Source organism: Varanus komodoensis, unplaced genomic scaffold (genome assembly GCF_004798865.1).
Source record: "Varanus komodoensis strain SLA01 unplaced genomic scaffold, ASM479886v1 scaffold17, whole genome shotgun sequence".
In the NCBI taxonomy this organism is placed as follows: Eukaryota; Metazoa; Chordata; class Lepidosauria; order Squamata; family Varanidae; genus Varanus; species Varanus komodoensis.
The window spans coordinates 17,904,924-17,931,515 of NW_025335505.1; positions in this window are offsets into that span (position 1 = coordinate 17,904,924).

Below are 26,592 nucleotides of genomic sequence, written 5' to 3' on the forward strand. Positions count from 1 at the left end.
GTATCGTGGCCCGAAGGCAGTCCCAAAATTGCAGTAGGCTCAGACAGTGCTCTCTTCAGCAGCTCAGCCTGCTCTAAGCAACAATTTGCATAGGTAGAGAAACCAGGTAATCACACTTATAGTGGGCTAGTGGTGGTTCCTCCGGTCACCTGACTGGGTTGAAACTGCAGTACACTCCTTGCCTACCATGGGGTGCTGCTACAGCACACCAGAGGCAAGGCCCAGGAATTACCCTGCCTTCACAACTGACCCAGTGGTACATGCTAGTTCCCCTGGAGTTTTCGGTTTGAGAGCCCTGGTGCCTCAAACTCATGATTTCTTGGTAACCCCCAATATTTGCTCTTTCCTCTTCCTTTACCTGCAAACATTCCTGAACAAGAAGCTTCCATGCCTGACAAAGGTAATGGCAGTGACTTCTGGATAGGCTGACTATATATCCAAGAGAGTCCCAATGTTGTAGCTGCCATAAGCTTAAACTGGAGTAAATCTGTCATTTGAAGGCTTATAGTTCCCTGTGTGACAATTAGAAAGCTGAAAAGTTGAATCAGGATTTTTGTATGCAGGCTCCACTCACCCGCCCCTCCAAAAGCTGGTCCCACACTGTGTGTAGGGTTATGCTTGCAAGCTTAAGCCTGACAAAACCTACTTCTGTTTTAAAAGCTAATTGTCACTGCAGAGCAATTTTGAAGCAAAGTGGTGTGCTTGGTGTTCTCATTTGCATGACAATACCCAGAATGCTCTTGCAGCTTCACAGCTATTTTATGGAAGTGCTGATGATGTGCTTGAGCTTTGGGAATAAACCTAGTCATGTGCCTCTGATTTGAATGTGCCTTACAATTGATCCTACAGTGTGCTTTAAAATGTCTGTGTTTGTGTGTGTGTGTGTGGGGGGGGGGTTAAAGAATTAAGGACACAGAGCTTTACAAGTAGCCCTGGCCAATATGTATTTAGTCTGCAGCAACTAGCAATCCAAACAGTGGCTGATGGGGTGGCAAATTTCTAAGAGCCATTGATTAACTGATCAGCAGGTTCCCCTGTGAATATTTTCTAAGTGCTGACATTAGTCATCGAGAGCTCTGTCAAGAGAGCTGTCACAATACATTAACTATCAATTAGAAAAATGAAACAATTAACTTCTAACATGCTGAATGGAATCAGTAAGAAAACAGTTGAATATCTCTGATTTTATTCATCCTTTCTCACACACATATACATGCATGCATGCATGCGCGCACACACACATACTGCTTGCTGCATAAAACAAATTCACTACATTCATTTAATTTGCAGAGCAGAATATCTCAGACTGCTCTATTGTGTGGATTTCACTGTTGAGATGCTGTAACACTAATTGTCAGTTCCCACTGATCAAAGTAATTTGGTTGAATAATTGGTTTACATACTATACTTTATTTTCCCCACTCCACCCCATGGAAAAAAGAAAGGGGGGGAGAAGTGTTATAACAAAAGATCATTTGAAGAAGAGGAAGTATGTTCATGATCACCCCAATTTGGTGTCACCTTAGCAAGGAATACATGTTTTTGCAGAAAAAAACAACAGTGAGATAAAGCAATACCCTGTTTACCAAGTGTAGTGTATATACAACCTTTATATCAGTGTTTATATCAGTGTTGCGGATGGGAGGAAGGCTGAGTTTTCAGTATTATACCTACATACTTCTTGATAATGTGTACCTGTTTCAATGTTGCCATTTTATTCTAGTTGTTCCTTGCATTTGTAGTAGTTGGCTGCTGTTAAATAGTTGGTATTATAAGTAACCTTAAATGCAAAAGAACGGTGAATCTATCATTGTCAGGAGTCCTGAAAATCTTTTGCTACTTCACTGTACTCTGAAAAAGTGATTTTATTCCAGTGTCAGAAGTTATCAGGATAATATTGTTCACTTTTCTAGGCAGCACATGCTTAATCATATTTCTGTTATACAGAATAAGTTGCCACGATCCTAGGCATGTTTATTCTGAAGAATGTTCACTGAGTTCAATGGGGTTTCGCTTCAGGGTGCTTAGGATACCAACTTCATTGATTGAGCTGCAGTTTTTAAACTTTTTGTAAAGCACTGGGGAGTGAAATTTTGGTTAACAAGCCACATTTTTCATGTGGCATCAGTATAATAGGTCTTATAGGAGAGCATGTCCATGATTTTCAATTTCGAAAACATTATTTTCTTAAAGTACGTTATAAAACTACTGGGCTTATTATTAGTTGACTGATCCTCTGTCATGTTATTGTCTCTGATACAGCAAAGATGACTGAACACCTTTGTCAGATAACATAAAAATTAAGACTCTCTTTCAGGCCAACTGGCAGTTCTTAAAAACAGAGGTGACTGAGATCTATCAAGGATGGGTGGCTACAGCTTTCAAAGGCCGGATGAAGTTGGGCAAAGGCCCAGCGTTGCCCGTTTCAGAAATTACCCATGCCTGATTTATAATGTGCTCGTAGACAAGAGCTGTTGATAGGTAGCCTAGGCAGTAATCAAACATTGCTATAACTATCACTCTGCAGAATGCATCACAGAAAGTAAAATACAGAAGCAAAAGGAAATACTTTAGAAATAGAATCTGCTTGTTTTCATGAGATGCTAATGTACTTAAATGTAAACTGAAAGCAGAGTCCTTCTGGGCGTCCCCACACTTTTTCGCATACAGACAAACAAGGTGCTTGGAAGATACAAGAACTGAATCCATTGTCCTTATCTGTGGCCTTCTACCACCTTACTGTTTTTTGTCAAGCAGACTTCCTTACTGTAGTTGAGGCACAAAGGCAAGTAGCCAGGTCAGCAAAAACTTATATGTGGCCATGATGGATGCCCTTTCAAGGCACCTGGGAGTAACTCAGTGAGTGGTGCTGCAGTGAAGCAAAAAGCTATCTTACTGCTTTCTTCGTCTTAAGGAAGTGGAGCAACCTTCTACTTCTGAAAACAGTTCAGGGAGTTTTGATCTATCAGTCATAAGTTGTTTGGCTCAAATGGTTCTGTTTTGCAACTAAGGATCATCCTAGAAAGAGCGAGTTATAACCGCTGGAGGCATTTTTGATACTTCCAGGTTTTTGTATCTAAAAAACAAGTAGCACTTGTCCATGTCTGAAACTAGACTTGATGAAGGAAAGCAGAGGGAAAAAGAGAGGGGGTGGCTATTTCTAGATAACCTTTTTTGCTGCTTTCTGATCTGCTCCAGCTGTAAGTATTGCTATTCATAGCACTTCACATACAGTACATAGGTAGTCCTCATCATGACCCTGAATTTTAGCTCAGTATGATTATCCCCATGTTTAAGAAGTTGTAGGGTGAGGAGGAGGAGAGATTGCAGGTATGGAGAGCTGTCTAAGCTCAGCTGCTCTGGTCACAGGTGAGGTGAGGTGAGATGGGACCTCACAACACATGGTCCTAACCACTGGCGTATGATCCAGTGCTCTGTGGTGTTGCTGAAACAGCTTCATTCTGAGTATGCTACTCTCAAAGGACAATTGTATTCACAGAACTGTTCAAATGACTTTTGTTAGAAAGCAATTAAAACTCTGAAAATCTCATAACTCCTGGAGATGACATAACACCCATTAATTGCAATGTTCAGTGAGGTCACACCTGTGAATTATGAGGTGAATTCAGAACTGTTATTCATAAATTAGAAATGTATTTTCAATGCTTCCTAAAACCTGTCTATTGATAAGCAAGGGCTAATGCAATTACTCTAGAGCTACAAAATATCTACTAATTGAACCTATTATGTGATTTGAAAGAACAGTATGGAAGCCCTTTTATTCTGAATGGCATAAAGCATCTCTTCAGAATAGATAACACTTCTAAGCAGCTGTATGAATAACTCATAATGCATAGTAGCATGATTATCCTGTGACAACCACACCTTGTGTTGAGTATAATTGCTCAATTATCTTCTGCTACATCAACCAGAAACAAACTCTCAGTCAGTCTGAGAAAGGGGGAAAATAAAGAAGCTCGAGAGGAGTCTGCTCAGAAACAAACTGCAACTTCACACTGTAGAATTTGACCTCCAGCTGTCATATGTGGACATGTATAATTTCATGTCTGTTAACAGAATAGTTGCATGGCTCTTCCCACACACATAACTTTCATTATGCATACATCTTGTGATATACACATACAATTAGGCATGCAAGAAAGTGTATGCAAGTTCAGGACTTTGATAACGAGCCAGATCCACATATGTTTAGATAGCTGTACACCATTAAATGAAATGTTGCTATGGTGATTCAACTGGCACTAGGACCTATGAGATGGATGCTCTGCATATGTAGCAATTAGCATTAAAAAGCCCATGTGAGGTACAGGGTTATAGATTAAGAACAATACTTGTTCTCCTCACCTTCCCCACAGCCAATTTTAATAGAAACAAAGCTTATACTACAGGACTGGCATAAGGTCACCTGTCTAGAATAGATTACAGTGGAGCTGGTTTTTTCCACTACTCTGAGGGACAAAAGGGCATAAACACCCTAAGGAATTTTTCAAATGACCTCCTTAGCAAATAACGCTATATCCTATGTACAGAGGCCATTCTGCCTAGTCCCATGTGCCTGCCACTGTAGGGTTCTATGCAGATTTGTTTTGCCTCTGGCTCATCAGTGACTTAACCCTTGTAAAAAGGAGGGCTGCTAATTATGGCAAAAGAAGGAGAGGTAAGATAATATGGCTGCACCAGTGCTCCAATACACATTGCGATAAGCATCAGCTACAAGCATATGAAAGGGACATCCACTGGTACCATGAAAATTCATCTTCATATGCAGAACTCATGTACTTTGTCTTGGAAAATGCCACAAATTCATCTTATTTGAAAAGTGGAATGTATACAAAGAAAAATCCCCCCGGGGGAAATGAACAAAAATGGGGCTTTTCTTTATATATGCAATTTTAAAACTCTAAACCACATCAACTCAAAAATTACCATCAAATTGTCTGAAATCAATTGTCACAAAGACATACTGTTTCTTTCTCTCCCTCTCTCCCCTTCTCTCTGTTATGGTTCTGTAGATTATTATTTTTTAACATCTTGGCACCTTGGCTCTGTAATTGGTTAAGAAATAATGTGCAAAACTCAAAAGTTAAGTTATAAAAAGGCGTTTTAAAACAAATGATTTGACAGCTGCAAATGCTGGATAACACCTAGATGCATTATAGAAACAGTGTGGATAATTACTTTTTTTCAAAAGGAACAGCTCTGTGGACCCAGGTCCTATCTGAATTTCCCTGCAGCTCAGTTAATGTACTGTAATCCGAATCCTGTTGTCACCTCAACCTAAGTCTCTTTATCATCCATATATCAGTAAGAATGATGGGTGACGTCCCCTGATTCTAGCAGCCTCCTTTTGAAGGATCCACATGTTAATTACCACACTAATTATGTTTTTTGAATAACCAGATGAAGTAAGCAGTCTATGGGAGGTACAGGCATAAACCTAAGACTGAGAAAATACTAGTTAGTACATTCATCAATGTAAACTGACACATTGAACATGCTTAAAAGAAGTAGAAGAAACACATTTAAAAGACAAGCATCTTCAGTAATTAGGGTTCCATACAGAAAAAAAGGAAATGTTATTTCTTAATGGCAAGTGCATTTAAACTGTTATCTAAAAATCTGAAGGTAAGCCTGCTTAATTCACTGCTTCTTCTTTTGTTATTAGGAAAACATAATTGTTCCAAATAATTAGCACTAGAGTACATCACAAGCTGACAACAAAATTATAGAAATCTTCATATTCAGATCCGTCTAGCTGGCTATTAGGAACAGTTTCTGATCATAACCCATTAGCTGAAGTGCTGTGAGTTCTTGATTGCCACCAAATAACCTCAGATATCTGCTTAAGTTAACAGCCTCTATTTAGTCAAGAGTTTCCTTGACAGTAAAAATTGCTTGGAATTTTTACAGCTGCCACACAAAAGAACAGTATCAGATGGTGTGTTCTTGGAAGATCTGGTGTTAAAACTAATTGAAAAATGTGGATTTTTTTTTAACCCTTTGCTTACTAAAGGAAACACAGATACAAAATTTCAGGTTTTGACTTCGATACCGGCTTGTCATATTAGTTTATGGCCATGAAAGTTTAATTGCTATTCAAAATTCACATGATTATATTCCAAATGTCCTCTTTTGTGGTGGTTCCTCCTAATTATAGTAAGAATGGTTATTGTGTATTTAAAAACATGTGTGTGTGTGTGTGTGTGTGTGTACTTGAACAGCGCCCCCCTCCCACCATTCTCTCTTCTTTTTCCGTTTGGTTTTGATCAAATTGTTCTATATTTTCTGCTTAATGCAATACAACATCTATTTTCACTCTCTTCTTATTCTTTTTATAAGCCTTATGCCTATCTACATACACAACAATTTATTTTTGCATTACTAACTACCTTTCCAAAGAATATAGGGAAAAGAATGCTGGAAGATGGGAAGCTGATTTGAAAAGCAGTTATTTATGCCAAATAAAAGCACTATAAAAAGTCAAAATGTAGGGGTGAGAAAGGGGACACCCCTTGATACTTTGGGTAAAATTGAGTGTATTATTGATAATACCATACAGGGAAACAAAAACTTGTTTAAATAACCAATCTAACATTTTGATTATCTCTAATGTGATTTAAAGTTACTTTCAAAATATTTTTTAAGATAATAGCTTAGTTTATAAACCTACAAAGCTTTATGTCAAATCCCAGGAGGTATAACTTTGATTACTAGCGTAATTAATGATACTGGATAGTAATATGGATTTTCTGTTAAGATTTGAGTTGGAACTTAATTAGTCTTCACATTATGATTTGCTGATTAATTATGGATATTTAGTTATAAAGAGAGATGTTAATTATTAATCTCAAAAATCATCTAGTATAATTAACTAAACCCTAGATGTTGGCTATCTTTCCCCTTGTGGGCAATGTCTGTGCATGTATGTGTGAATATATGTAACACATCCCAGATTCCAACTATTTCTTTTAGCAAAACCTCTTTTATTTATTAAAATACAGCCTGTCAAATATTAATTGTTGTTGTTTTGTTTAAGTACAAATGTTCAGAAGATGCATTATTATAGGAGAGTTTATATAATTTTATGAAAAAGATGAGCTATAAAATAAATTCCAGCATGAGCTTTAACTAGTTATAAAGCTGAAATCATGTCTTAATTTTAGAGCTGTAATGTTCTCCTGTGATTGATGGCCTTTGTCAGTTTCCATGTTAAGCTGCAGGATGAATTGTGGTGTTGCTACAGGTATCTTTATTTTCCAACCAACAGAAGCTTTTAATGATGCCAAAAAGATATTAGAGCAAAACCACTAATTAGCATAATGAAGTAATTCACTTATAGTACAGAATTAACTTGCATTTAAAAAGGCATGCTTTTCTTCACTCATATTGCCCTGATTTGTATGGAATAAAATCTGGCTGTTATCTCAAAAGGGGAGGGGGCTGTGATTAGGAGAAAAGGGTTAAACCAGAAAGTGTCATCAGCATTTCAGTGTCCTGGAACTTACCCTAGTAACACAGACTCTGAACAGGGATCTGTTTACATTATCTCTAGGATCATCTTGACAATATTTATTCTCTATTTACCTAAATGAGGCAATATGATGATATTTATTGCTTAGAATGGCTAAATATAGACTTTTCCTGAGCTCTCAGTACCATAGTGGGAGGTTTTGCTCTAATCTACATCTTTAAACTGACAAGCTGGAGAATTCCTAATGAATGCCTCTTTTCATCTGGATGTCTGTGTGTATTTGACAGTATAAATATTTAGCAATATCGGAGTCAGCTTGTGATTTTACCCAGATGGACTGACTGATGCTTCGGCTTGATGCTGCCAAAGACAATCCATGTAGTTATATAAGCAATTCCCTCTTACTTCCTAAGAAGCAATTAGGTGGCCAAAGGCAACAACCCAAAAATAGTGAAAATACTTCTGGTATCAGCTGACAGCTCTGAGGGATAAATAAAATATGGTACTTAAATTATTACCACTTTGCTTTCATGAATCAGGGGATTAAAGTATTCACTTCCAAAAGTACATATAAATTGCAGGGTTTCTTATGTCTGTAATTTGCAAGAAACTAGAGTTAAAGTACTAGCTAATCAGTCAACTTATATTCACCTTGAGAAATGTACCACCTTTTTGTCATTTTGTTTTGCAAATTGCATACTTAAGCACTAGTATATTTTTAGTGGGGTGGGGAAGGCAGCTGATTGTTTATTTCATATGGTGCTAGCTGGTTAAAATATTTATTATAGTTTTAATATATAATCAGGGATCTAAGTTACATTTAAATTTTTAGATGGGATGCTCGGAAACATGCTAGGAATAGATCATTTGTCCTTCTTGCCCACCCAATCATGTTTCAATGAGAAGAGCTAATCCAGCAGGTAGTTCTCATGCCTTCATCACACCCGGCTCTTACTCTGAATGTTGACTGCACTGGAAATGCAAATAAAAACAACCAACATGAGCCTTGGTTTTGTACAATAAAATATGCATGCCAAGGTTCTGTTATACTAGTTTTCAGAGCATTCAATACTCTGAGGGGGACAGCCCATATATTCTGGGGAAGCACCTTACCACACCCTGGTCTGCTGAGGATTATTTCAGGACGATGTGGAGGAGGGCCTTCTCAGTTGTGGTGACTTCCACATAGGGATTAAGGATTCAGGGATGCCTGAATTCAATGAAATTCTCTGAACTTTACTTCAAAATTTGGCTTTTGCTCATTCCTGTTCTTGTTTGTGATCTTTTTTAGGGTTGCTCAAACAGAAAAGGTGGAAATTTGTAAAGCCATGCCTTTTTAAAAGCACACATTTTGAGAATGAGAATACAAGGTTAGGAACGTGCAAACATTTTTAGAGAGCATGTGCTCCCATTCATGTTCCCATTTGGGGTTGCAAACGGGGCATTATCAAGTGATCTGAGAACTGAAATGAAATGTTCATACCTCCTTCAGCAGTTTCCAAGTGGGAAATACTTCTGCTACTAACTTAAAAATGTATCTGTCGGCCCAAGAGTTGAACCTTGATCACTAGCCTTACCAGCTACCCAAAGTTCTTTTGATGAGATATTATTGCTTTATCTCTATCTCTGTTTCATCATTTTAATGACTGTTTTTCTTGTATTAGAACATTATTTTATCTTATAAGCCACTTTGGTTTTGTTCATTTGTCTTTAAATAGAAACTGGTATAGAAATCCTCTGAAATAACAGAAACATATAACAAATGAAAGGCAAAAGTCACAAATTATCTTTGGTAAAGGTAAAATCTGTATCTTTTGGCTGTTCTGTTAGCCTCCACTTTTCTCTTAGTTTCTTTTTTTCATGAACTTACCACATTCTTTGTGCAACCTATGCAATAACCCCAGAAGGGCAAATAAGACATTCTACTTGTTGACATGAATACCTATAGATCCTATTGTACAACAATATCTTTCCCTATCAGAAAACATCTCAGTTAACAGAGTTCTCAAATCCAAAGAGGTGGCATTCTTAACACCTTCCGCAGGCAAGTGGGAACAATGCCCACTGGAAATCAGACATGCAGAGCAAGTGGTCACTGGGAATTCCTGGCTATAACACACTATAACAGCATGTGCAAAGGATGCCAGCTGTGCTGCTGTGACATCTTTCAAAAATTCCTACAGGAGTTTATAAGCTCCTTTTAAATCTGTCTTCTTAAACGTGCTAGCTGCCATACAGAAATTAATGCACACTGTTTTCTATTTATTGGATATAATTAGTAATAAATTTGTTATTGACCAAATATTGTGCACTGGGGCCTGCAGCACAATTCGGCAGCCTCTGTTCACTCAATCATTACATACCTAGACTTCAATTAAACCCAGTTGAATAACTTTGCTCTGTGTATTAATGTGGGCTATTGTTGGCTGGATGGTGGGGGTGTTCCTAAACATAATGTGAAGAGAAAAGAACTGTGTGATGATGAAGAGAGAGTGGCCACACGGCGGGCAGAAGAGAGCAGAGATGAAATAGTGTGCAGAAATGGGCAGCCTTGGAGAACAGAATACTGAAGAGAGGTACCCTGGGATTTATTTACTAAAGCTCTGAAAAGTGCAGCTTGTGCTCCTATTACTTGTATAGGTGTACTTTATAGCCTAACATCCTCTGGGCAATGAAGGATGGGAGAAAAAGGAACCTGAGATTTTGGGAAAGCAGGTGCTCAGTTGGGAACAGAGATAACAGAAGCAAAGAAAAATGCTTTCCAAGTTTGACAGGAAGGTTACGTGGGCTGCTGCACTGATGTTAGAGGGCAGGTCATTAGGATCATGGAAGGATATGATTGGATGTATGGGAGAATGGCAGTAACTGAGCAGATTTGAGAATTGGGGATTTGTCATGGATAGAAGAGACAGAACCAAGAAGGCAAAGTTTACATGTTCAGTATATTGGCCTGAAGATACTTTATGTGGGAGAAATGCAGTCCACAGTATAGAAATGGTTGAGCTAGAAGAGGTTTCTTTGATCTAGAATAGAAGTGCCTAATGACCCCTGCAGCTTCCAGGCAAAAAAGGGTAAACACTCTAGGAAGAGGCTGGATGGAAGCGTTAGGGAATGTGGTGAGCCACCAATGCATCCTCGATATTTTTCTTGGTGTCTACCCCTCCCACTTTTTAAAATTAGCAGGTTTTCTTACTAGCAGCTGAGATTCTTGTAAAAGAAGTTCCTGTTGGCAGCAAAAAATGTGGGCTCAAAGGGGTGGTTTAACATGTTGAGGCTCAGGTTCCACCTCTGCCAAAATTGTACTCAGGTTCCTCATCCTCCTGTAGCACCTGTTTTAAAGTGGCATGCAGGATGGTTTCTTTAATTGCTGAATGTTCCCACAATCCCAAAGGGTTGCTTAATGTGGTTAGAAGCTTTGTTCCTAGAGTATTCTGGGAAGCAGCACTCAGACATTTCTAAAATGTAAGAATGAGGATTCTATTGCAGGAACCATAGATCCTCTTCCTCAAACATTGTGTGTGTGTGTGTGTGTGTGAGAGAGAGAGAGAGAGAGAGAAATGGTGTTCTGACAAAGTTCTAGGTAGGAGATGTCTGGATCCTTAGAGGAGTGAAAAAGGCTAGGATCAGAATTCCTGGCTGGCTGGATAGTTTCAGAACTGAGAATGTTAGGAGAGATGCTGCTGTTATTTGATCAAAGCAAATGCTGGGCCTCTGCAATGTTCTGCTAAATTTGGATCTGAGTGAGTGCTGTATGTGAGCATGTGAATTATATGCATGTATGTGCGCGTACACACATGTGTGGTCACTGCCATCCCAGCGGACACACAATTCTTGGGGGCAAACAGTTTGTGTACAACCCTGATCTAGAAGGCAAATTGGCAGCAAAAGCAACAGAATGCAGTGGTTTCAGGCTTCTGCTCTAAGCTTCTGAAAAGGCTGAAGTGAGAAATTATTAGGTCCGATGTAACAGCATGTTGTGTAAACTGTATTGTTTTACAAAATATGCTATCAGGAAAAAATGCATTAGCTCTAATAAGCCAAAATGGTGTGATTCATGGCTTAATTTCAGAGTATCAGGCTATAAAGTATATCAAGCCTGCCACAACTAATTTTTGCAGTGGCGTGCTATGTGAAAAATGAAATGTCCAAGTGGCTACAAGTGAAAAGCTTCCATTTTTCTTCTGTGAATGAATATTACTTACTCTAATGATGTATAATAGCCTGCAACTACATTTAACCTGTGTATAAAATGGCAGCACAAACTGTTTACCTAGAGTTATGAAGAAGAAAATAGCAAATCAAGCAAAGAAATCTGGAGTGTGTACATTAACCTCCCACATGCCAACATAATTTCCCCTACAGATGATCTATAACAGTGTCTCCATATTCCATTTACTTACTTACTTACTTATTTATTTTCTGTATTACACAAATAGTTTAAGCTTCAAGTATCTAATGTGTCAAAGCATGTGTGATAAATTGATGCCAAAATGTAGCTAATTAATAAGTCTGATGTTGTTTGGAGTTAAACAGATGCTGTTTCAACTACAGCTATTAAAATATAATTATGTCCTATATCCCTCAAATGCACAGGTATGATATAAATTAAAACAAATTAAAGGTAAAAATATAATAATGTGCTGTAATTTAAGTAGTAACAAGAAACATATATTTGGTAACAAAGTCATAACTTACATACTACAGTACAAAATGTATTATAGTGGTTAGTATAGAAAGCAGATGCAAATATAAGGTGAAGTAGTTTCTTTGGATTGTAGGAAATGTATAGAAACTTAGAAAAGGATGGAATATGCCCTCTTAGAACAAGGTGAAACTCCTCAAGAAAACCCATTCTAATGTCAAGGTGTGGTTAGTGAATTCAACTGTATGTGTGACATCTTCACTAGCCGTTAACTCAAGGTGCCTAGGTGTATGAACATGCATAGCAGACATACCATTTTAACACTAGTTCTTGTTAGATGTCAAGAATGCAACTCTTTGACTGCCTTTGTCTACCTTGGATGGAGAAATGAGTGCTTATCACCTTCTTTCCTTTCCTTTTGTTTTAAACAGATATATCTAGAGGGAATCAATTGACAGGGGAAAAAACCTGAAGTTCAAAAATTCTATCATTTTTGAAGTAAAGTTTGAGAGAATCTGATTAGGTCTCACACTGCAATACCAGGTATTCAGTTTTTGCCAAAGGGCCAGCTATTATTATTAACATCATTTGTCTGAATCATTACTCTGCACCTTGGTTCAGCAAACACTATGAAGATGGCATGGTAATAAATGACCGCAGGATTCTTTCCTGCTTCGGCCTGTTTTTATCTGCCACCTCTCTACCGTCAGCTCCATCTTTCTGAACCTCTCTGAATCCCCAAAAGGGACGGGGCGTCTATTTGTTTTCCACTAGGTTACCACACTGTCTATTGTTGTTTGCACTAAAGGGTACAAATTCAATTCATTCTTGTGACATAAAAGCACTGATACAGTAAATTTTTTGCCCAAGAGAAAACACAACAAAGTTGCTGAATACAGGCTATGATGTGAACTGCTAGTATGTATGTGACGGAGCTTTCCAAGACAGTGTTATTTACTGAATGCTATTTTTTTTCCTCTGGCACAGTCTAGACAATCAAATAGACCATTCTAAACTTATATTAACCTTTGCAAATTGCCACTCAGTGGAGAATATTTGAGTTTGTAAAAAAGACATGTGCAAGAGCAATACATATCTAAGTGTAAGCAGAAGACCAAATAATGGATTGGAAGTTAAAATAGCCAATCAGACCTGACAAGGGTGGGAAACTAACCACTTTCAGTATGAAATGTTATTCGCTTGGTAAGGCAAGGTTTGAGATAGAAAGTTAACAACATGCAACTGAGAGGAAACGTAAACCATATAAAATTCAGATGGTGGCTGAATGGAATCAGAAGACTGAGGACATTCACTATACTTTTGTCTTGGCAAACTGGATTTCACACAAGTCAATTTAACTGTTGTCACTATCAAATATAGAAAAGATACTTAGTCCATAAATGAGTCAATCAAAGTGAACACACTTTTCCCCAGTGCTCAAGGTAATAATATTTTTTAAAAAATACTCAATGGTATATTGCAGCTGAATGGCAAAATTAAGTACTTTATTTATTTATTTATTTATTTATTTAAAACATTTCTTTGCCACCCCCATCACAACAAAGCCTCGGGGCGGCTCACAAAACTTTCCCTTCTGGTAGGGAAAATGTGAAGAATGCCAATAACTTACATGATTTCAGGAACCCTTTCCAAGTTATTCCACCTCCAAATACCTTGCCTAAGATCATTCCATTATATCAGACTAAGAAAGCAGGTTAAATTAGGGATGCATTCACAATAATACAATTTAATGTTCACATAAACACACACACTTTACGCTTTGAAGAATTTAAGTTATGTAAATACATTAAGTACTACTCTTAGCAGTAGCTTCCCATTGCCAAGGGAAACAGGTTTTCCCCCTAAATATGATGCTAAAATGCCAAAGGAGAATGCCAGTTGTTTGCCTCAGACCAAACCTAATAAATACTAAAAATGTATTGCATCAGAAATCCTATAATGTTTACAGTTCCTGGAACATTACCATACGTACATCTTTCACCACATTCCTGCCAGAAGTTAAAAAGCTATCACTTGAAAATCACTGGCTAATCTAGCTTGTGCTAAGATGGATTTTTAATGAAAGTTTAATGAATGATAAATACTTGTTTCTTGATAAATGTTTAATTATGTCAATAATTACCAACTGCTGAAAACTACTGTTGTGTTAATAATGGCATTTTAGTACACAAGCAGTTCCATGAGTCATGGGGCTGTTAAAGATCAGAATTCCATCTGTCTAATGCAAACTAGCAAAACAAAAGAAAAGTAATTAATAATTTGACAAATTGCCCCATATCCTTAAAAATGATTCCCTTTTGTGAAAAAGAAATCGATTCTCTTTTCAATAAAAAGCAACAAATAGTCCTTGAGGAAATACAAGAATTGTAGGCAACACCAATTGCCTACTTCCCTAAGCCTATGAGTTGCATAGCAAAGTGTCCGCATGGCCAAGTCCCATAGACACACCATCAGTTGACCTGCTGTCAACTCTGAACAACACTTGCTTCCACTGGTATTCCTCCAGCTGCTTAGAGCCTGCCTTCCAGCCCAGTCTGTTCAACATATTCCTTTATACTTGATCTCTCACTGTTCAGCCAACAGGTCTCCCAAAATTGCTCATAGAAATCAATTACAAAAAGTAACAACAACCAACAAAACAGTTACAAGCAGACAAACCTCCATTTATTTATTTATTTATTTATTTATTTATTTATTTATTTATTTATTAAAACATTTCTATGCCGCCCCATTCGCTGAAGCCTCGGGGCGGCTCGCAACATAAAATAAAATACAAAAATAACAATGTAAAAATAACAATATAAAAGAAGTCGCCCTGGCCAGATAAATAAGCAAATACTGTTAACAATTAAAATGACGCTTAAATAAAAAGGTCTTCGCCTGGCGCCGAAAAACAAATAATGACGGCGCCAGGCGAACCTCTCTGGGGAGCGCATTCCATAGATTGGGCGCCACCGCAGAGAAAGCCCTCCTCCGAGTACCTACCCTCCTAATTTCTTTCACGGAGGGTTCCCGGAGAAGGGCCTCTCCCGCAGATTTAGTGATAAAATGGTATTAAAACAATGGTAAAATGTTTTAATGTGTAAAATTTCTGGGCAGATAGAAAGCAGCCCTGGTACCAAGTATGTCTTCCCAGAAACAACTTTCCACATTTGAGAAAAAATGCTTTTTCCCTCCTCATATTTAACCATGGAATTAGGGATGAACAAATTTGTCAGTTTCAGTGTCTGTCACTTGTCCAATCTTAAATTGTTCCATCTCATTTTTAACTCAATTTGTTAATTTTCATTAACAAAATTGACATGCATTTGTACCATTTTTTGTACCTTTTTCCTAATTCCTGCCTTTTTGTCTGCAGTTTTTCCCAATGCATGCTTTTTGGAAAGCAATGTATGCTTTCTGCATTACAATGCATTTTTGTACATACTGTCACTGATGTATGTAAGCCATTTGAGAGCCTTTCTCTCTTTTTGTACGCATTTTTGATTGGAGAACTCTATCACAAAATGTAGACAAGTGCAAATACCAAAGGGTCATCGTGTTACAGTTCATGTATTGATGTGGCAAATGTGTAACAGGAATGTTTTCATTAAAATGCAAACCAAATGAATTTCTTCCCCATACCAAGGTGGAGCCCTGAGATGGGTGTTTGGAGATGATCATAATAGCAGGGGCTGATTCTTGCAGAAAAGGCAAGCTTTGAAGTAACTAGACCCAAAGCCATTTAGAATTCTCAAGATTAAAATCAAAACTTTGAATTATATTCAGAAATGGATTGTGAGCCAGTGCAGTCATTTGAAGCTAGTGAGATTCAATCCATATGCCCAAACTCAGCAATCTACGATCTGATAGATTTTGAACAATCTGCAGTTTTCAAAGGCTACCCCAAGTAAACACATTGCAGTTGTCATTGAACAGCAGGGCACTAGAGTGTGGGAAACCAGTTAGGCTGTCTCATAAGAAGATCAGAAGCTGCCTTGTATGGCATCAGTATTGTCTACATTGTCAGGCTGTAGCACTCTGGAGTGCCAGGCAGGAATTTCCCCAGTCTTGTGTGCTCTGTTGCAAAGGTATGGCGTCTCCCAGAAGGGGTGAAGCTAGTATACCAGTCTAAGTACGGTGGAAGGTGCTTTGTGTCCAAGATATCACTTGGACCTTCAAAGACAAGAGCAGATGCAGCACATCCAAGCTGCAACTTGATCCTTTAGGGAGAATGTAAACTCATCCAGATTAAATACTATCTCTCACAGCAGACAAACAAACTTCTGCTATCTTACTACTCAGAACATGTTACTGCTACTCTATAGATTGCATCACCAGTACTGCCACCTCTAATCCCAAATTCTTTAGATTCCAGGGTGTGGCTGGATAGAGTGTGGATAATTTTATGGCAAGTAGCTTTGACACCTCAGTGTGTATTTGCTAACTACAGACCTCCTAGTTAGTTTATATTCAGCCTTAGAGCTTGGCTGCCCTGGAACGTGTAAACTAAGCAAATTGAAAGAAAAAAAAGAAGGAAACTTCAAGAGTTATATTATAAGCTTCCTTTTTCTTTTTCAGATGTAGTCTTCACATGTATGGGTCCTTTTACTCTTTTCTTGAATAGCTGCACTAACAGAGGGATTTGTGCTGTCTGTTGTTTGTATTAATATTTGCTGCAATAAATTTACGTGGCCTTTTAAAAAATGAGTTCTAGGTTGTGTAAAGTATACTTTTGGATAGTATGTATATAGTTCAGTTATTACTTTTTAAAAGAGGGCCCATATACATTACGACTGAAGTTGTATGTGAGTATCTGGAAAATGTTCAAAACCTGAAGACAACTCATATGACTCCAAATCATTCTAAATGTATCTTTTAATTTAATGGCCCTTCTTACAATTCTGAATGAAAAATTTTGAAGCTTAGGAGAAACAGTATCAGGTCACCTGAGTATGCTACCGACTTTAACGGTTCTATGGAAGGATCTTTCACTTTTCCTACCAGAGTATTAGGTACCAAGTCAGCCACATCGCTCACATTCACAAATAACAGGTTGTACATATGAGGAAGCCAATGGCAGTTGAAAGCAGTCTTGAGAAACTTGTGGTCTCCCAGATGTTTTGGCCTACAATGCCCATTAGACCAAATGGTATGGTTGATGTGAGTTGTAGGCCAAAATATTTCGCATACCAGTAGATGCACCCCGGTGATTTACAGAACACAAGAATTACTCCTGGTCCCTTATACCCCACCACTTCTTTTTCTTAGTCATAACCCCTGATGAAGTCTCAATTAACAGAACGCCTTCTGATGACATGGTTTCAAAAGCACACAAAAACTTTCAGAGACTACAGACAGCATGCCAATGACCAGAATACTTGGCAGCACACCTTCTGTCTAATTAGCCTTCTCAGTCATGGAGGCCCCAGGATGAGATGTTCCTGGTGGTTCTGCATTAACATGCTGTTTGTTTAGCGCATTCAGTGTATTGGTACTGGTATAGGCATTCTCAGTGGGACTCACTGCCAGTTGGTTTCAAGTAGTCACAACATTCATTACTTTTTCCCTAGAAGTAGCACTGCTTATAAATTCTGTAAATAAGTAAATAAAATGGACAGAGGGAGTTCAAAACCCAATATTTATTCCTATTTGATCCTATTCACACCTGATCTTTCATCTGCATATTGTATTGCATACAGTTACTGTATTCTGTTACTACATGTTTTTCTTGTGCATTATTATTGTATATTGCTTTGTATTTTGGCTAGTTTGTTTTATTGTTATTATTTGATGTTTATACTTTGCTTTTACTGTTGCCTTTACTTTTTTTGGGGGGGGGGGATCCTCTTAGAGAGCTCTTTGGACTAATTAATGCAGAACAGACCTTAAATAAATGAATAAATAAATAAATAATCTGCCCTCAGTCTAGTGACTCAGAATTGTCTTAATTGTCATTCTAATGACATGCCCTGGACCACATGTAGTTACTTTGAGGTAAAAACAAATTAACAACTATATTTGTATCCTAAACACATTCCAGACAGTTCAGCATAGCAACCCCCTTCATCATCAGCAGCACCACCACAGCCAATTTTCGGTGAGGGGTTGGTTAGACATGATGATTATCAGGGATATGCCAACTGTGACTGGACTTACAAGCAGGCTTTAGTATTTTAGCCAGCTGTGAATTCCAATCCCATTATGATTTCAGTGGGTCTTACATTTAAGCAAGGTTTCTTAGGCTTATATCTTAAATGAATGACAAGTTGTAGTTAGGTGCCTAATAATAAACCCGACTGTTATAAATTCCTTACAATGCAACCAATCCTGTTTCTTCTGAAATAAGTTCCAGTTTCAATGGGGTTTACTCCAAAGTACAGATGTATAGTATCATAGCAAGGGAATCTAGCCATAGTAACCACAGTTCATTAGCAATTCCTACATTCTTTCTCCAAGGATTTTCTTGAAGAAGCTGCTATCCTGAGCAGCTTATGAAAGGAAACAAATTTGAAAGGAAACAAATGCTCTGTGTGTGACACCGAAAGAGTCACTCTGAGGTCTCTTGCCCAGGTTGGCTCTTCTCCCTGTTTTAATGCCTGACTACAAGAAAGAGAAAGGGGAGAACTGGATCTGATGTTTTTTCTGCCACTTCTTGAATTAATCCACTGCACAAATAATTAAAGATAGTTAACAGTGAAGCTCACCTGAAATGAATCCTCTTATGCTTTTCCTACCAGGATCAGCTCAAACACAGTCCCCAGGGGAGATTTGACTTACTAAGCAAGTGTGTTTCCCACCTTCTCAGTCCTTGCTGTTACGCTATAGTTACCGTGCTGGTGGGGGCTTGTGAGGGTTATAGTCCAAAATATCTAGAGGGCACCAGTTTGCCTGGCTGAGAAGGCCCTTCCAAGCAGGTGCTCCATGGGAATGGAGACACTTCCCCCTTCTTGCATACTCTGACAGCTGTGATGGAATCCGGCTAGTGAGAGAGCTAGACAGTGGGGAAAATCTCCTCTTCCTTTCACAGTAACAGCAGAGATTTGCTATCCAGAGTGCTTCATGACTGGCTCCGAATTAAAGTTCATCCACTACACCAAATGTTTTGGACTTCAGCCTCCAGCATTCCTGACCATTCACCATGCTGGCAAGGGTTTCTGGGAGCTGGAGTTCAAAAGATAAGTAAATCAAAATTTTGCCTACCCCTGTATCTTCAGCACTGGGCCTTCAAGTGGCAAAAAATATACCAGGGATTGCGCATCACACGCTTACTATTACTTTTTGTCAAGAAACAACACATACCCAACAAAAAATACAAGCAGATGCCCATCAGGCTCCATTATTGCTGGCATTAAAATTCTATGCTTTTCTGAATCCTATGGCTTCTGTTCTCCACCCAAAGTTGCTGGAGTTCAAGCATTCCATCTCTGAAGGCTTTCGGTCTTGGGTCATGACACCACAACTGAAGTGTACTAATTTTAAGGACTTTTTGTAACCTCAATATTTTTAACAAAGCAAGTGTGGCCTTTCCTGGGAAGGATGGATTTGGGTTTAGTCATACAAGGTTCTGTTACCTGCAGACTAAATGATTGTAATGCACTTCTATATGAAGCTAACTTTGAAAACCATCTCTAGTTGCTCCAGAATGTGATGGCATATAATTCCAGTTCAATGCAGTTTCACTGGTTTCCAATTGGCTTCCAGGCTCAATTCAATGTTCTTGCTCATTCATTTTAAGTCCTCAACAGTACAGGATCATATTGACTCATAGACTCTCATATAGGCATGGCTGGAAGTTAATAGTAACTTAAGGACTCTTGTTAATTGTGCCATCTTGGGACATTTGTGAAATACACAAACACCAGGATCTTTGCTCTTGTGGTGCTGTGATTCTGGAATGCTCTCCCAATTAAAAAATAATCCAGTCTAGCTCTCTCTTTACTTTGAATTTTAATTTTTGTCTGTAGGACAAGTTTTTGTTATTAATTTTAGTTGTCTTTTTATATAGTTGTTATATAATTTTGTTGTCTAGTTGCATGCGGCTTTGGACATTTTTACCAGGAAGGTAGATATTAATAACACATCAGCAGCAGCATCAAACAACTTTTTGCATGCAAGATTAATTCACATGGAATCTTAAGAAATTCCAACAACTCCTACAAAATTGTCACTGATCCTAGTGAGCAAAAAATCATATGTTGCAATTAACGAACATAGTTATATATGTATTTTTGCTGTTTTAGGTAATACAGTAGGTTCTTGCTGTAGGGGAAAAGAAAAGCCACAGCAGTTCACAATGGCTGAGCTTTCACTTTAAAAAATTCTGCTAATTGAATGCTTGATAGCTAGTAAGCTGTACATGAGACTCTGCAATGAAACAAAATGCAAAGGGCTTCCTGACAAATGGTTGGTGCCTAATAGCACTTCCACTGGGGGATTACCTTGGGAGACTGCAGAACAGATCCACAGGTATAATAAAACATGTATTGACAACTTGGGGTGGTTAAATTAGTGCTCATTATTGCCCTAGAGTTATAAAAAGAATGCCTTCATTGTGTAATAATGGGCAACAAACACAGCTGCAGCTTTCAAGCATTAAACCACAATTCTCAGTAATTTTAATAACCCAAGGCCAATAAATAATAACTGTATTCCTTCTGAGCATTCACTTCTTTAAAAATCTGCTAATATGCATTGCATATATCTGCTTAAGACATTCTGCTGGATTTACATTTGTGTTTCCATTACTGTCAGATGTGGTACACACTGCTAGTACCTGAGTGGTGTCAACTATTGTATACCGAATGTATAAAATGTTGCTGTAGGTGCCAGGCTCATAGCACTGTATCACTCTACCCACAATGAAAAAGGTTTCATTTGAAATTCGTTAATGCAGACCGATTGAATGCATCGTATCTGTACAAAACATGTATTCGCCTTAATATTTTTGGTACTGTCATATAGGCCTCTCTCCCATTCCTACTAATAATAAGTAATAATAAGAAGAGAGGCGAGATGGGAGGGAAGCACTGCCCATTCTCATTACAAAAGGCTCAATGCTGGAAATGAAAACAAAGTTTCCCTAAGGCTCCTAACCCTGGAATGGTGATTGCAAATGCAAGGGATGGTGAGAGGCCTTGTTGTTGATCTGGGCTGAAATGGTTGTCAAAATGGACTGTGCATAATGTTTTCCTATTAGTCAGCTTAAAACTGTATTTAAGTAGATATTTCACTACCGATTTCCCGCACAGAGCTATAATGACCAGTCAAGAACTAGCCTTCATTCACCAGTTGAAAGGGCATTGCAATTCTGGATTTATGCTCTTATTGTTGCTATGACTATCCTCTTGCAGATCAGTGATGGCATGTCTTCCATTGGAATGCATCTTTCACTGCTTATCCAAATACGGAGTTCAGTGAGATTTGTTTCTTGAATAAATCAGGTCTATAGTCACTGATGCATTTTGCAGAAATGGACAGAATAAGATTAGATAAGAACTAAACAAAATAAATAAAACAAATCTATACCATTAACAAATTGTGGACCATGTTTTACAAGGCCTATAATTTGTTTAGATATCCCTCTAACTTGAAGTTCCTCTTCTGGCTTATTTCTGGAACACCTGTCCCAAAGCGTTGCAAGTCCAAATAAATGCATTCAGTTTTGGGACAATTTTTGTTGTGAAGAATGCAAATTTATAGATATGTGCATAAATACCTGATGTCGGGCAAAAGATGCCCCTTTCGTATCAATAGAGGGAGACAATATGAGCCCCACATCAGTTTCCATAAGCTCACTGGCTGCTATCCCCCACATGAGGAAAAGTGTTCCTATGTGTTGGAGTCTTGCATTCCTCTCAGAATGCACAGGAAGCTGTGAACTGGAACAAAGGACTACACTTAGCAGCAAATGAGATTTGCAGTGGCAGTAAGTGTAGGCTCAGGGAGATGTGTACCTATCACTAGTGGAACGAATATTTAGGTTCTTTCTATTAAGTATAAGTTTGTAATATCCACATCTTCTGTTGAAGCAAACTGACTTTGTGACTGAACTTAGATGAATTTATTGGCACAATGTACATGTGATTTTGTGTGTGTGTGTGTGTGTGTGTGTGTGTAAAACCCCAGACACAATATTTTAAGCCAAGCCACGGGAACATATAATTACAGGTGAAACATAAATCTACCCATTCACAGAAGCATGGGAAGTTGCATCACATCACCTCAGACTGTTGCTCCACCCAGCTTACTATCATACCCTGCCAGGAAATGGCTCTTTAGGATCTCAGGAAAAAAGATCTTTCCCAGATGCCCCAGGAACTGAACCCGAGGCTGCCTGCTTACAAAGCACGCCTTCCTTTAAACTCTTCAGACAGCACAGGAGCAAATATGAACAGCATAGTTCTTACTGTGGCTCTCCTTTTTAAGCCAGCAGGGAATCACTGTCCTAATATGAGGGATAGCATGCATAACATGTACCTATCCATGTATTTGTGGGTCCAAAGGGCCACTCGCGGTGCACACAAAGCCTTATGAACATGACTGAGGTCTGTCACTTTCATTTTCCTGCCTTAATGGTAAACAGCCTGTGCTACGGCACAAGCTGTTTGTGAAAGTCCCCCCCATTCTAAAAATAAGTTTCTTGTGACATGTGGCTCAAACCCAAGGATCCCATGGGTGAATACAATGTTGTTGAATTTCTCAATGCCAGTCACACTGTGATACACAGGTAAACTGTTAATAGGTTATATTCGAGAGGATATTTTTTTCCAGCTATGCATGAGCTGCCCAGTTCACTCATTTAAAGTGCTCTTTAAAAAAAGCAAAACAATCAAGTATTTGGTGTTAAAAGCAAATTCCTCTGTAAAGATACAGTGCAAACTGCTACTGAGAGTTACAAAAGAGATAAATCTACTGACTTGCATTGTAATCGATGTTTGTTTATTCTTAAGTAAGCCACACACTTCCAGTAAGTGTGTTTAGGATTGCAAGAAAGTTAATGTAACCAAGTATCAAATGGAAGATTCTATAGCAAGATTTGTAGCAAATCGTACTGTTCTCAACAGCTGCAAGTGCGGGACTCCCTTATACAATGCCAACCACGAAGCATCCTACTTTCATGGTGATGATAGTTATAGTGTTATTTCTGAATTTGGCAGGATTGCATTTGTGCAAATTTTAGAGACATCTGTGGTGCTTTATAACATATCAACACATGTACCTCATGGCGTCTTACTAAACAATGTGTTGTCACATTTGCTGCTTGGGCAGGACAGAATGGTTCATTCTTGCCTTAAAGCCCATCTGGTTTTTCCCAAGCTGATCAGGGAACAGTACAATCAAGAGAAAAGGGGAAAAACTCAAACCAGTGTTATCAGGCATTACAAGTAATACACAAATCACATTCTGAACTTAGTTTTCTCATTGCATTGCATTACTATGTTTTGTTTTTTAAAACCACATTGGATCTCACCTGCAGCATGATATAATGTAACATAACATGATTACATTTGTCTAACTGTAATCTGAGCAAAAGTGCTTGGCATTGGGGTATCTTTACCAACATGCTTATATCCAAGCAGAAGCAATTGTATACACACACACACCTTGCAGCCAAGTAGTTAATTTTGTGCATCTCAGTCATTTTTAATGAGGCTGGCTATTAAGGAAAATACACCAACCCCCAAACCTTATTCCCAATAAAAGAGACTATGAAATTTGCATGATGTATTTTATTACTTTTATTAGTCGGTCAAGAGTATGAATAAGCAATAAAATAATATGGAAACAATACTTGCATCATGGGCAACCTGATGCAGGCACTTCTTACGTGTTACCTATAAAGTACCCCAGGTAATCAATTCCATTTTGAACGAGCACAAGTTTGCTTGGGTTGTTTTGCAAAAAAAAGAAAGTATGTGCAATGACTCTGACTATATATTCCACAGATCTGCTTCCTAAGAATCAACATGGTTAGCACCATGTGAACTGTCACATTAATAACCCTATGCTGATATTCAAATTTTCTGTCTTAAGCTAAAGAAAGATTGAATACCCTGCTGTTGTGTGGCCAAGATTGAAGAGCTGTCTCACTGACATTGTTCAAAGTTTATGAAAATATATGAATGCTCAAATGTCATTGGTTTTGTGCCTCCAACAGACTGTGGTTTTATGAGAAATCAGTCTTTTAATCAAAATGATTGAATACCTTAAGGTCGAATCCAAAGATATCAGTTAATATCAAGAAACATGCTATTTCTGCAGATTTTGCCAAGCTGTACATATTGTGGTACATTTCAAAGTGTTAATTTGTGCATTCCATATTGAAAATTGATCTTGAGTTTCAGCTTTTTGTCAAGCAAAAACATATGGTTACAAGCTCTATGCATTTTACATAACGGCTGTTGAAGCTGTCACATGTGCAAACTCGATAACCGATGTGACACATACGCAAATAATTTGCTTGTTTAGTAACAATTCAAAGATTCATTATTCATGCAAAAACACATTTTTAAATGATCAGATGGAATGAGTCTTCATTTTGCAAAATCTAGTCTTGTTGGTGTGCAAACACAGATAAAATAAAGCTGGAAACTAAGTGGTATTAAAACAAATCCAAGAATATGGGTATTTCCAGATAATTATTGAAGCAGATGGTGTTTTTTGTTAATTCTGCCATCAGTCTGAGAACTTGATGTCTTACATCTGCACTTGGTAAAATAAATTTTGCCACTGACATTATCTCAGTTTTCTCAAAATACTTCAGTCAATTTTATCTCAGGATTTGTTAACATCTGCTACAGCGCATGCCTGTCAGGTGCAATTGGTTGAAAGTAGTCCTTCAAAGTATACTTCCAAACTTTAGTTTTGATTTATCCCTTCTATATCACAATAGCAATGGCTATTGTGACACAGCATGTGACGCCAGAGCTGTCAGAATCTGCAGCTTCAAGACATGTCAAATCAAGGTCCTTCTGGGAGCTAGACTTGCAGGTTTGCTCCTTACTGGTTCCACAGCAAGCTCACCTGTTTTTCCCCGTGTAATCTGCCTCTTTAGCCCTTGCTTTTCCTTATTCCTAATTCATTTTGCATGATGGGCAACTCTCCAACCATGCACACTATATGTAAAATGGGACAATTTAACTTGGCTGCCATAAGCTCCTCAAAGGAGGAAAGAAGAAGGGAACGTGGTGAAGGAAGGAAGAAAAGGAAGCCACAGAGAAGAACAAAAATAGTAACAAGGAATTCATGGGAATGGGAAAAGAAATAATGTGGGCAGTGTTGAGACTGGTAAACTCAAGAGACTGGTACACTCAAAAGTGAAGGGATTAGAAGCTGCATTTTAAACAAAAGTACTGTGGTGCTACAAGAGCTGTCCTGATAGAGACCAGTTATTATCCTCAAATTCAGAGACTGGCTGTGTGTGAACCAGCCACGGAATCCTATATAAGAACCATTAAACCATTCTTTGAGTGTGGGTACTTTGGGTGTGCACAAGACAGAGGTATCACCATTCTTGGGGAGACCCCTAAGATTTTAGAAGTAGAGCAGTCTTTAGGAAAATAACCCTCTTATAAGAGTTTTCTTTCCCCAAACAGTGTAATGAGAAATGAACATGGTCAGTGCCCATGGACTGACTCAGTGCCCTGACGGTTGAGGGTCATGGGCTGAAAAATCAGGGGAGACGGGAGGGTAAATGGAATGAAATATCTTGGAATAGCACATGGTTCAGTGGCTTGAACCCTGACTTGGGGCATTCCACATTGCAATGTTCTGTTGTGGGTCACACTTGTCCAGTATACACAATATTGCTACCTGACCAAAATTCTGATTCTTTAAATGTACTTTTATCCAGTACTGGGAACACTACAACAAAATGAGAAAAGAATTTCAGTCTAAAAATATGCATCCTTTGGCAAATACTCCAAGTTTTGATTCTGTTTCATTCACTGCCAAGCAGAAAGAACTGAAAGTTATAAAACTAAAACAATTGCTTTCATTTATATCTGTGCCTGATTATTCTGATAGCTGAAATGTCTGAATAAGTTCAGAATGTGTAAAGCCTGTCACATTATAGAAACATGTCTCTTTAAACTAAATGTGAAATTCCAGTAATTGAAGTGATAAATCTACTGTTTTTGCTGAGGTACTTTTGATGAGAACTACAGTAGTAAATTAGAAATTATTCTGTGCTGTTATATCATGGTAAAAGCCTTTCCATTATCTATTGTCAGTCACTGGGGATGGGCAAATAACTCTGTTGTCAATCTAACTGTGAAACTTAAAGTTCTGGGAATAATCAATAAAATGAAGGGGGGGGGAACTCCCACCCTTCTATTATTCTCATGTACTTCTTTCAACAACCCTAAGTTGTTTTTCCCCCTTTCCTTCTGCACATCTCATTTATTCGCAGATATATTGGTTATACTGGAATATTTCATTTTTTATAGCTAGTTGT